A 746-nucleotide genomic window follows, 5' to 3' on the forward strand; every position below is an offset into this window, starting at 1 on the left:
GGTAGGGTACACTCTGGCGCACCCCGTAGCCGTGGCGCTTCCCGGCCTGCCACTGGCCCTGGTAGGTGCCTGAGGGGAGAGTAAGGGTGAAGTTAGAACCCGGTGCCCGACCCTTTGAATCCGAGGCCCCCAGTCCCCTGGAAGCCCAAGTGTAGGTGGGAGAGTGGAGGCAGCTGCATGGAGGCCTGGAAGGGCACTGGGAATTGTGGCTGGCTGGGTCGCAAGGTGTAGATGGGCAGTGAAGAGCAGGTTGCAGGAGACACGTGGCTTTGGGCACTGTGGGGAGACAGGGGCAGGCGGGGCAGGCGGGCTGGGGGTGTGTGACGGATAGAGGGCCCGGAGGGTGTGAGGGACAGGCTGATACGGTGGTGGGGGGTGTAAAGATAGGCTTGAGACAGGCAAACAGGACTATGAGGGACAGGCTGACGGGGCAGTTGATGGGAGTGAACAGGCAGGCAGAGTATAGTCAGGGGCCTGCAGGAAGAGGGCCAGGCAGATGGGGCTGGCTGAGGGAGAAGCAGACAGGAAACAGTCAAAGGAGGAAGGCATGCGTGAGATGGTGAGAGAGGCAGGAAAATGGGGCTGGGGTCATAGGATGGGGAGTGGTATGAGGGACAGGCGGGTGAGTGTATGGAGAAACGCAAGGATGGGCGCAAGGGCTGCATGTGGGGAAGGAGTGTGAGGAACAGCAGGGCGTGGAGGGCAAAGGGCTGGAGAAGGCACCCGCGGGGCAGGCCGGCGGGGGG

The sequence above is a fragment of the Fukomys damarensis genome, unplaced genomic scaffold, assembly GCF_012274545.1.
Source record: "Fukomys damarensis isolate Sample0158 unplaced genomic scaffold, DMR_v1.0_HiC HiC_scaffold_17, whole genome shotgun sequence".
NCBI classification, from domain to species: Eukaryota; Metazoa; Chordata; class Mammalia; order Rodentia; family Bathyergidae; genus Fukomys; species Fukomys damarensis.